Genomic DNA, 10650 nt, shown 5'->3' on the forward strand with positions numbered 1-10650 from the left:
TGGTTTTTTCTATTTCTTCTCTACTAATAGGTCTGTTTAGGCTTTCTGCTTCTTCTTGACTCAGTCTAGGAAGGTTGTATTGTTCTAGGAATTTATACATTTCTTCTACGTTGTTGAATTTAGTGGCATAAAGTTTTTCATAGTATTCTACAATAATTCTTTGTATATCTATGGTGTCCGTGGTGATTTCTCCTCTTTCATTTTGGATTTTGTTTATATGAGTTCTTTCTCTTTTTTCCTTGGTAAGTCTTGCCAAGGGCTTGTCAATTTTGTTGATCTTTTCAAAGAACCAGCTCCTTGTTCTATTAATTTTTTCTATAATTTTTCTGTTCTCTAATTCATTTATTTCTGCTTTGATTTTTATTATCTCCTTTCTTTGGCTGGTTTTGGGTTTTCTTTGTTCTTCTTTTTCTAGTTCCTTAAGGTGGGAAGTTAAGTGGTTCACTTGGGCTCTCTCTTGTTTGTTCATATATGCCTGAAGCGATATGAACTTCCCTCTTATCACTGCTTTTGCTGCATCCCATAGATTCTGATATGTCGTATTGTCATTTTCATTAGTCTGTATATATCTTTTGATCTCTGCACTTATTTCTCCTTTGACCCATTCATTTTTTAAAAGTATGTTGTTTAGTTTCCACATTTTTGTGGGATTTTTTCCTCTTTTTTGCAGTTGAATTCTAGTTTCAAGGCTTTATGATCAGAAAATATGCTTGGTACAACTTCAATTTTTCTGAATTTGCTGATGTTTTTGTGGCCCAACATATGGTCAATTCTTGAGAATGATCCATGTACACTGGAGAAAAATGTATACTCAGTCACTTTGGGATGAAATGTCCTGTAGATGTCTATCATATCCAGGTGCTCTAGTGTTTTGTTTAAGGCCACTATGTCTTTGTTGATTCTCTGTTTGGATGACCAATCTAGAGCCGTCAGCGGTGTATTGAGGTCTCCAAGTATGATTGTATTTTTGTCAGTTTTTGTTTTAAGATCAATAAGTAGCTGTCTTATATATTTTGGTGCTCCTTGGTTTGGTGCATATATATTAAGAATTGTTATGTCTTCTTGATTCAGTGTCCCCTTAGCCATTATGAAATGGCCATTTTTGTCTCTGAGTACTTTTCCTGTCTTGTAGTCAGCATTATTAGATATGAGTATTGCTACACGTGCTTTTTTTTGGATGTTATTTGCTTGGAGTATTGTTTTCCAGCCTTTCACTTTGAATTTGTTTTTATCCTGGTTACTTAGATGAGTTTCCTGTAGGCAGCATACAGTTGGATTTTCTTTTTTAATCCATTCTGCTACTCTGTGCCTTTTTATTGGTGAGTTTAATCCGTTTACATTTAGTGTAATTATTGACACTTGTGAGTTCCCTATTGCCATTTTATATCTTACTTTCTGTTAGTTTTGTGTCTTGTTTGATCCTTCTCTTTTGTTTTTCTATCTTTTGTTTTTATTTGGTTGCATTCCATACATCTTTCCTCTGTTGCTATCTTTTTTATCTCATGTGCTTCTGTGGTGCTTTTTTCAATGGTGGTTACCTTTGAGTAATAAAAAGGGTCCCTACCCTGTTCATTGTAGTGAACTATTTTGTGAGTACTTTTGCACTCCATCGTCCTTTGCTACTGTTAATCTCCATCTTCTTCCCCTCTTTCTTTTTGTTGTCACAGTTTAAATTTGGTTTTATTGTATTCTTCTTGGAGCTTTTACTTGTGGCTCTGTTTTTTTTTGTTCTTTGTATCTGATTGGAGAACCCCCTTTAGTAATTCCTGGAGTGGGGGTTTTCTGATGATAAATTTCCTCATCTTTTCTGTATCTGTGAATGTTTTTATTTCTCCTTCATATTTGAAGGATAGCTTTGATGGGTATAGTATTCGTGGCTGAAAGTTCCTCTCTTTCAGGACTGTAAATATTGGGGTCCACTCTCTTCTAGCTTGTAGAGTTTCTGCTGAGAAATCTGATGATAATCTAATGGGCCTTCCTTTATATGTTGTATTCTTCTTTTCCCTGGCTGCCTTGAAATTTTTTCTTTGCTGTTGGTTTGTGTCAATTTCATTATGATATGCCTTGGAGTAGGTTTGTTGGGGTTAAGAAAACTCGGAGTTCTGTTTGCTTCTTGAACTTGAGGCTTTAGTTCTTTCCACAGGCTTGGGAAGTTCTCATCTATTATTTGTTTGAGTATGTTCTCCATTCCATTTTCTCTCTCTTCTCCCTCTGATATACCTATTATTCTTATGTTATTCTTTTTGATGGAGTCAGATAATTCTTGTAGGGCTATCTCATTTTTTTTTAATTTTTGAGTCTCTTTCTTCTTGTCTCTGTTGTGCCTCAAGTTGCTTGTCTTCTATTTCACTAATCCTCTCTTCTATCTGACCTGTTCTATTAGCAAAGCTTGTTACTTCGTTTTTCAGCTCGTGAATTGAGTTTTTCATCTCTGTTTGATTTGTTTTTATGTTTCAATTTCCTTGGACATATATTCTCTGTGTTCATTGAGTTGTTTTCTGAGCTCCCTAAATTGCCTTTCTGTGTTTTCTTGTATATCTTGGAGGATTTTTAGGATTTCTATCTTGAATTCTCTGTCATTTAGCTCCAAGGTTTCCAATATATTAAATTTTGTCTCCATAGATTTTTCCTCATCTAGCTGTGTTACCTCTCTTTCTTTTGTATCCATGATATTCGATTTTCTCTTCCTTAATGGCATCTGAGGGTGGTTTTGTTGATAGTATTAATGAGATTTAATAAAGAATAAAAAGTTAAAAAAATAAAAAATCGAAGAGTTTAAAAAAAAATTAATAATGAAATAAAGAAAAATAAAATAAAAATTTTAAAAAAAGGAAATTATTCCCCCCTCCTTTTTTCCTCTCCTCTCCTCTCCCCTCTTTCTTGAGAAAATCTTGTGGTGAACTGTGAATTATAACAAACAATGCCTGTAATGGAGGGCCTGAATTGGGGAAAAGTAATAAAGGGGCAAAAAAAAAGAAAAAAAAAAGAAAAAAGAAGGGGGTATGGACTCACAAAAAGCAAATATAGAAAAAATTTGGGTCAAGAATAAAATGATTTGCTTTTAGGTGTTGGTTGTCTAAGAGTTATGATGAGAGGAATAAGAGGAAAACAGAAAAATGGGGGGACAAATTAAAAAATTACTATTGTATTTAGTGGAACAAGAACTAGATAAAATGGAGAGCCAGGAATGAGAGCACTGCTAGTGAGTTAAAAAGGTGAAGTAAAAACCCCCCAAAATGCCACAAACATAGGTTTGAGTCCCAGATAAGATAATTTGTTTGTTTTTGAGGTTTGAATGAGAGGAGATGTAAAGGAGAAAGGAAGAAACTAATATAGAGGGAGAAAAGAAAGAGAGAGAGAGAAAAAAGAGGGAACCACTAAAAGAAGAAAAAAGAAAAAAGAGGAGAGAGAGAGAGAGTTAAGGGTTTTGGAGTGCAACCCTCATAGAGAGAAAGGAAGAGGAGAGAAAAGATAATGGGAGATGTAACACTTATGGGTAGTTTAGTTCAAGGAGAGGAGAGAGTAAGACCGGCAGAGAGTTAATCGGCCAAATTGGAGGAGGAAAAAAAAAAATCAAGAATGAAGATAAGAGAAACAAACGAACAAATATAATAAAATGGGATAGGTTATAAAGTCTGCAGATTATTCTTGATTTTGAGAGGCTATCTTCTTGCTTTTTCTTTTCTCTCCTTCTTCCTGGTCGGTGACTCTGTACCCCAGGTTCTGCCCCTTTGGCATGCTCAGGTAGAGGTTTGCAGTTGATAAGTCTCTATGGTAATGTCATGTATTGTGCTTTAATCTCGTTGGCAGTCGAGGCTCATTAGCATTTATAGGCTCCGACAGTGAGAGAGTCCGTGTTCCTGGAGCCTTTCTCCTAGTCTTTCCTTCCTCAATTAGTAGCCTGATAATCCAGCTATAGGGTTGCTGCTGCCTCTGCCTGGATAGTAAGAGGCTCAAAGAGCTGGCAACTCCCTACTCTATTTCCACTCAGCATAGGGCTCTGGGTAAGGCTCAGTCAGTCAGAGCTGCTAGCATAATCAGGCAGGGTTTCCGCCCACTCAAAGACCTCTGGCTCTGCCACTCTGTCCGGTAACACAGGTGGGCGCCCACTTCTGGGGCGCTTGGAGGAAACTCTCGCTCACTATCTGCGCGCACAGACGAGGATATCCGGCCAGCAGTCTCACGCTCTGAGTGAAACCCCCAACCGCATGGTAAAGTTGCAGCGTTGGAATTGGCTCTCGCTCCGTCCCCGTGCGCTGCTTTTGCAAGGCGCTGGGGCAGCCTGAGATTCTGCTTTGGCCCACACAAAGGCCCCTGACTCTGCCCCTCTGTGTGATAACACGGGCGCGCACTGCCGAGGCACTTGGAGGAATCTCTCACTCACTATCTGCGTGCGCAGACCAGGATATGAGGCCGGCTGCGTTTCCCTCTGAGTGAAACACCCACCAGCACAGAAAATTTCCACCATTGGAATTAGTTCTCGCTCCCTCCCGTGTGCGGCTTTCCCAGGGCGCTGGGGCTGCCCAGAGATTCTGCTTTTGGCCCACAGAAAGGCCTCTGACTCTGCCTCTCTGTGGGGTAACATGGGTACCCACTCCTGGGGCTTAGGAAGAAATCTCTCGCCCACTAACTGCGCGCGCGCCGACCAGGAGATCGGGTAAAATGGGTGCCCTGCTTGTCTTTCTTCGTTTGGGTTTGGCGCGAGTGTTAGCTTGTATTGCCCGGGTTGCCACAGGATCAGTTTTTCCTCGGCTTGGATCTCCGTGCCACAGCCTGGTTCAGCCGTTTGTGCCGCGGCCTAGATCTATTTACCCCCTTTGCCCGCCTCAGTTTCTATATTCACAGTTACCAGAGAAAGCCGCCCTGTTTAGGTTAGTGAGGAAGGTGGAGCATTTCTTACTCCCTATTTCCTTCGGGGTTTGGTTATATATTTAGCCAATTTTTCACTCGACCATACCTTCGGGTGTACTGCGAAGCATCTGGAGGCTCCAAGTATAGGTTTTTCTGTTTCTGGTTGAAGATCTTGTTGAGTTTTGGGGGAGATTTATCGGTATCGCTTCCTACCACGCCATTACTCTGACGTCATCCCAGACTGTTTTCTTAAGATAAGTCCTGAAATATTTTCTTTCTCCCTGCTGGGTGTCACCTCCAGAATGTGATTTGGTTCAGTAGGTTTAAGGGTGTGGCTCAAGAATTTGCATTTCTAACAAGTTGTCAGGTACTGTTACTGCTGCTGTTGGTTCACCGACCACACTTTCACAGAGTCCCACTGATCTTTGGATTGTCTATATTCAAGTCAGCTGTAAAGAAACATGACCTGGAAGAGTGCATAACTTTTATTCACATTTCACTGGCTAGAACCCAGTCACATGATCACACCTATCAGCAAGGAAGGCTGAAAAATACAGAGTAGCAATTGGCCCAGGAAAAAAAGGAAACAAATTTTTGTGAAAAAAATCTCTTCTGACAGTACCCTTTGTAACATATTAGAAAAAGAAAGGATAAGCCCAAATATTTTTTTCTTTTTTTCCAAGTAAGATGAGGGGAGATAGATTCCCACATGTGTCCCAGTGGGGATCCACCTGGCACCCCCCCACATCCATCTGGGGCTGATGTTCTGCCCATCTGGAACCATTCTTTCAAACAAGCTATTTTTAGCACCCTCAGCACCAGGGCCAATGTGCTCAAACCAAAGGAGCCATGGCTGCGGGAGGAGAAGAAAAAGAGAGACATGGGAGAGAGAAAGTGGAGAAGTAGACAGTTGCTTCTCCTGTGTGCCCTGACCAGGAATTGAACCTGGGACATCCACACCCTAGGTGGACACTCTACCACTGAGCCAACTGGCAAAGGCCCCAAAACTGTTCTTTTAAGAAGACTAATGACATTGTTATTTTAGAACACTGTAAATCTTAAAATAACTAAAAATAAATAAAACATAGATGTTTAGCTAATAAACCAATAATGGAAATGAAATGGACGCCTCAGTACAAAGGAAGCTGGAATGAAGGGCAGAGGGTGGGGGGTAGGAATAGAACAAATGGGATAAATAGAAAACAAATAGCAAGATGGTAGAGACAGAACTAATCATATCAATAAGTATATTAAATATAAGTTGTCTAAACAATAGATTAAAAGACAGATTGTCAGACTGGATAACAATGCAAAATCCAACTATGTGCTATCTGTATTTATTTTATTTTTCAAAACGTTGTGATTTTGAAATAATGTTATACTTTTTAAAACATTATAAAATAAAATTAAGATTTCTCATATACTTTCATCCACCTTCCCCAGAAGTTAACACATTTTACAATTATTAAAATTGGGAAGTTAACACTGAAAAAACACTATTAACTTATAGACTTTATTCAAATGTCAGCAAAAACATTTTTCTTAAGTGTATATGGTATATTCATCAAAATAGAGTAAAAAAAAAAGTCTCAGTAAATTTAAAGGGTATTAATTATAGAGAACACTGCTTTATCCCAAATGGAATTAAGTTATAAATAAGTAGCATAAAGATGGAATTCCCCTCATATATTTGAAAATTGACCAACACACTTCTAAATAACCTATGGGTCAAAGAAAAAAGCACAGGGTATATTAGAAACGATTTTAAACTGTAAATATTTTAAAATATTAGGACTATGTTAAACTAAATGATGATGTAAACACCATGTCAAAATTTGTGGGATGCAGATAAAGATGTGCTTCAAAGAAAAATTAATAGCTTAAGTGGTTAAAATAGAAAAGAACGGTATAATATCAAAGATCTAAGTTTCCATCTTAAGAAGCTAGAAAAGCCTGACCAGACAGTGGTGCAGTAGATGGAGTGCTGGACTGGGATATGGAGGACCTACGTTCGAAACCCCAAGGTCACTGGCTTGACCACAGGCTTACCAGCTTGAGCATGGGGTCAATGGCTTGAGTGTGGGATCATAGACATGATCCTATGGTCGCTGGCTTGAGCCCGAGGTTACTGGTTTGAAGCCCGAGGTCGTTTGCTTGAGTCCAAAGTTTCTGGCTTGAGCAAGGGGTCGCTTACTCTGCTGTAGCCCCTCCAGTCAGGGCACATATGAGAAAGCAATCAATGAACAACAAAGAAGCCACAATGAAGAAGTGATGCTTCTCATCTCTCTCCCTTCCTGTCTGTCTGTCCCTATCTGTCCCTCTCTCTGTCTCTCTAACAGTTTCTGTCACAAAAATAAAAAAAAAAGCTTAGAAAACTGAGAGCAAATTAATTTCTAAGTAGATGAAGGAAAATTTAAAAAATTTTTAAAAAAATCAATTAAATAGAAAATGGAAAACATCCATGACATCAAAAGCTGATTCACTGAAAGATCCATAAGATTGAAAAAATTCTAGATAGATTAAAAAAGTAATAATAAGCAATATCAGAAATAAAGCATTAACTTCCTACAAATACTGCAGATACTGAAAGGCTAATTTAAATATGAAAAATGTATGTCAATAGATGCAGCAATTTAGATGAAATGAATAAATTTCTTGAAATGAGAATCTGAGTGATGTTCCTCCCTGTCCATTACAGTCTACCTGGGCACCCTTCAGATCAACCTCTTCCTAAATGTTCTGTGGGCAGCTCCAGAATATCAGTGGGCTGCTCTTCCTGGGGAGAACTTAGGAGGAAGGTTATACGATGAATCAGAGCCCTAAGCACTACAGCTAGTCTTAGAGATACAAGTAATACTCATTGTCTCCCTGTTCCACTAGCCATTCTAGGTTTCCTTCAGTCTCAAGTCACCCTTATACTGTTCTTAGTAGCATATATGGTGGCATGATCCAGATTCTCAGCTCTGAAGTGTCTGAGTCTCTGGTCACCATGCCTTTTCCAGGACAGTTGGTTGCACTTGTCCAGTGACCGTCCAAATTGACACCTAAGTGGATCTTCTGAGTCCCTCTCATATTCCTTCCTACCCTCATTGTGTAACAGAAACCCTGACTTTCTTCCAAAGACCAGGGAGAAGTCCCCTTAAATCCACCTACTTATAAGTGAAGTGTTATAGTAGTCCTTTTCAAATTAAGAACAAGTTAAGATTCTTGCCATTACCACTTTTCTTCAGAATTGCACTTACAATTCCAGCCAGGGATGATTAGAATGGAAGAAACTAAGCTACTATGATTATTCACTTGGAAAACGCAAAAAAAAAAAATCTATAAATAAATTATTAGAGGTAACATATGCTTAACAATGTTGCTAGGTATATAGAAATGATTGTGTTTTATAGCAGCCGTAAGTGCAATATAAATTTTAAGTAGCCTGATCAGGCTGTGTGGTGCAGTGGATAGAGCATCAGACTGTGATGCAGAGGACCCAGGTTTGAAACCCCAAGGTCACCGGCTTGAGCACAGGCTCATCTGGTTTAAGCTGGGGCTCACCAGCTTGAGTGCGGGGTTGCTGGCTTGAGCGTGAGATCATAGACATGATTCCATGGTCACTGGCTTGAGCCCAAAGGTCATTGGCTTGAAGCCCAAGGTGGCTGGCTTGAGCAAGGGGTCACTTGCTCTGCTGCAGCCCCCTGGTCAAGGCACATACAAGAAAGCAATCCAATCAAAGAACAACTAAGGAGACTAAGGAGCTGCAACGAAGAATTGATGCTTCTTATCTCTCTCCTTCCTGTCTGTCTGTCCCTAGTGCGCGCTCTCTCTCTCTCTCTCTCTCCCTCTTTCTCTGTCACAGAAAATACATTAAAAAAAAATAATACCATTTACAGCCCTGGCAGGTTGGCTCAGTGGTAGAGCATCGGCCCAGTATGTGGAACTCCGGGGTTCAATTCCCGGTCAGGGCACACAGGAGAAGCACCCATCTGCTTCTCCACCCATCTGCTTCTCCACCCTTCCCTCTCTCCTTCCTCTCTATCTCTCTCTTCCCCTCCTGCAGCCAATGCTCCGTTAGAGCAAGGTGGGCCAGCGCGATGAGGACCCTTCATGGCTTCCGCCTCAGGCACTAGAATGGCTCCGGCTGCAATGGAGCAACACCCCAGAAGGGCAGAGCATCGCCCCCTGGTGGGCATGTCAGGTGGATCCCAGTCGGGCACATGCAGGAGTCTGTCTCTCTGCCTCCCTGCTTCTAACTTCTAAAATAATTCTAAAAAAACTATATTAAAAATTTAAAATAATACCATTTACAATTGCAACAGTGAAAAATACCATAACTGGACTAAAACTCATAAAATATAGAGAAAATGATAAAGCTTTTTTGGAAAACTATTAAAGTTCCAAATAATTGGAGAGTTAGAACAGTATTAATTGCCTGCAATGGCCCTGTGGATTCTGTATAACTTAATTTCAACAGTATTTTTTTTTTTTGGAATTTAATTAAAATAATTGCAGAATGCACATGGCCAAGCAAAAGAACCAGAATAGGCCCTGGCCGGTTGGTTCAGTGGTAGAGCGATGGCCTGGCGTGCAGGGGACCTGGTTTCGATTCCCGGCCAGGGCACATAGGAGAAGCGCCCATTGGCTTCTCCACCCCCCCCCTTCCTCTCTGTCTCTCTCTTCTCCTCCCGCAGCCGAGGCTCCATTGGAACAAAGGTGGCCTGGGCGTTGGGGATGGCTTCTTGGCCTCTGCCCCAGGCGCTAGAGTGGCTCTGGTCACGGCAGAGCGACGCCCCAGAGGGGCAGAGCATCGCCCCCTGGTGGGCAGAGCGTCACCCCTGGTGGGCTTGCCGGGTGGATCCCGTCGGGTGCATGCGGGAGTCTGTCTGACTGTCTCTCCCTGTTTCCAGCTTCAGAAAAATACAAAAAAAAAAAAAAAAAAAAAAAAAAAAGATGTGTGGTAATGGTAAAATGATCTATAACTAGAACAATGGAACAGAAGACAAAGCCCACAAGCAGACACACACACAGAAATTTGACTGTGTCAGAGAGCACTGCAAATCAGTAAGAACTATAGACCATTCAATATAATGCTGTTCAAGTTTATCCATATGAAAAATTATGAACTTGAACATTTATATCTAATTGATGGATACCTCAGACCATGCGAAAAGAATCAATTTCAGATGAATTAGACTTAACTGTGAGAGGCTAATCTTTTATAATGTTAAGAAAAAAACATAGGAGAAAGTCTTTATAAACTAGTGTCTTCTAAAGGAAGACACAGTAAGTGCACTTCATACAAGAAATGACTTATAAATTAGACTACATTAAACTTTATAACATTATAACTTCTTTCCTTAAAAACACTTCAAAACTTATGAAAAGATAATTTTAAGGTTAGAAGAATATATTTGTAATACACACACACACACACACATAACTGTCAAAGTATAGTGTCAGAATATATAAAAAAAAAAACCTTGTGAATCAATCAGTTAAAGACAACCCAATAAAAACCTGGACAAAAGTCATAAACAAGCATTTCACAGGAGACCAAAACTTACTATGCAATAATGTTGTGAAAAAAAAAGTTCATCTTAGTAGTAATTAGGGCCCTGTAAATTAAAATCATGACATGTCAGTTTATGACCATTAGAAAGGCAAAAATGAATAAATCAGACAATCCCAAATAGGTGTAGAACAAAGGAATTCTTATGCACTCCAGTGGGGAGTGCAAGGTGGTATCATATGACACTTTGGAAAACATTCTGCATTATATTCTAAAGTGGAAGATGCTTATACCACATAAGC

General features: G+C 39.8%; 1 non-coding gene across 1 annotated transcript; it reads right to left on the minus strand.

Annotated features, from left to right (window-relative positions):
- Window positions 1-5775: 5775 nt before the first annotated feature.
- On the minus strand, window positions 5776-5851 carry TRNAP-AGG (transfer RNA proline (anticodon AGG)). The gene has a single exon. It is a non-coding gene; the product is annotated as a tRNA-Pro (tRNA).
- Window positions 5852-10650: the final 4799 nt, after the last annotated feature.

This window comes from Saccopteryx bilineata, chromosome 10 (assembly GCF_036850765.1).
Source record: "Saccopteryx bilineata isolate mSacBil1 chromosome 10, mSacBil1_pri_phased_curated, whole genome shotgun sequence".
Lineage (NCBI taxonomy): Eukaryota > Metazoa > Chordata > Mammalia > Chiroptera > Emballonuridae > Saccopteryx > Saccopteryx bilineata.